Source organism: Mustelus asterias, chromosome 2 (assembly GCF_964213995.1).
Source record: "Mustelus asterias chromosome 2, sMusAst1.hap1.1, whole genome shotgun sequence".
NCBI classification, from domain to species: Eukaryota; Metazoa; Chordata; class Chondrichthyes; order Carcharhiniformes; family Triakidae; genus Mustelus; species Mustelus asterias.
The window spans coordinates 27466079-27467572 of record NC_135802.1 but is presented as its reverse complement, the minus strand read 5'-3'; the positions used below and the strand labels follow the sequence as shown (position 1 = coordinate 27467572).

Sequence of the window (1494 nt, the reverse complement as noted above, 5' to 3'; positions counted from 1 at the left end):
TTTAAAGTTATTCCAGACCTGTTCTGCGTATTGTCAAAACCTATATGTAAATAAAGGTTCCACAAGCCTAACTTTTAATAATTTTAAATTATTTTCTGATCCTATTAATTTTTTTTTCTCAAATTCTACAATTTTACCCCATAAGTGATTATTAGAATCATGAAAGAGCCGGAAATGTTCCTTTATGATATCAATGAAACATTTGGAGATCTACCTTTCATTGAACACAGCCTATTTTCAGCAACGCAGCTCTTGTCAGAACAACAGTTATGGGGGAATTCACTCTATCGCCCCAATTGTATCACTCCAAATGCTCTTCAGTACCCTTAGCCTCACTCTAGCCTCATGTATTCCATCTGTGAACTCAGATGTGCATAAAAAATGGAACCAATTGTAGTACTGTTTAGAGCAGAACTATCACATAGCGCAGAGGCATTTTGGGATTTCACCCATGTACTAAGTGATATCTTCCAACCATCAGGAGTGGATTTTTGCATGAACCACCCATGCCAAGATCTGGTTGAAGAGCTAAACTTTTATGCTGTATTTCATTGATCACCACATGATTTGTTTCATTGCATCCATTGCTGAAAGCATGACCATGCTGCTCATGTTTTTACACATGATTCTGAAGTAAAATTGACAAATTCGTAGAATCATAGAACATCTACAGTGCAGAGGAAGGCCTTTGGCCCATTGAGCCTGCACCAACAACAATCCACCCAGGCCCTATCCCCGTAACCCCATGAATTTACCCTACTAATCCCCCTGACACTAAGGGGCAAGTTAGCATGGCCAATCAACCTAACCTGCACATCTTTGGACTGTGGGAGGAAACCGGCGCACCCAGAAGAAATCCACGCAGACACGGAGAGGACGCGCAAACTCCGCACAGACAGTAACCCAAGCCCGGAATTGAACCCAGGTCCCCGGTGCTGTGAGGCAGCAGTGCTAACCACTGTGCCACCATGCCACCCAAAAAATATGGAACACTTCAAGAACTTACGTGTCATCCTTATGCGGGGGTCATGCTAATCTTCTCTGTATCATTCCAATTTTAGTATATGGGCTGCCGAAGAATTCTGCTCCATTTTCAGTCAGAAACTTCACTGATGTTATTTCCATTTCTCCATGGATAAATCATTAACAACCTTCTGGTCCTTTCTAAGTATAATTGCCGAAAGGCCAAATCTGGCCACCGGATCTCCAAAATGTAGAATGAGCTTATTTCTGTCTTTGTCCCATACCTTTAAATCCACAGCAACTACCTTGTTGAAATCATGGGCCAATGGAAGGCTTACAACAAGACAAGGTGACGTTCTCTGATACTTTCTACGGATTTCACACTTCTCACTCATTTATTCGATTAACTCCTGGTTAACCACCTGTGCATCTTTTAGCAGGATTTTTAAGAATTGACAAGTAGGGTGAACAAATTGTCTGTGTAACTTTAAGACTATTTGCTTCTTATTCTCTCTGTTTTTTATCACCTGA

At 41.1% G+C, this 1494-nt stretch overlaps 1 non-coding gene across 1 annotated transcript; it reads right to left on the bottom strand.

Moving 5' to 3' along the window:
* Positions 1-978: 978 nt before the first annotated feature.
* Positions 979-1083, bottom strand: LOC144481992 (U6 spliceosomal RNA). Its single transcript, XR_013495834.1, has one exon. It is a non-coding gene; the product is annotated as a U6 spliceosomal RNA (small nuclear RNA).
* Between the last annotated feature and the right edge of the window lie 411 nt (positions 1084-1494).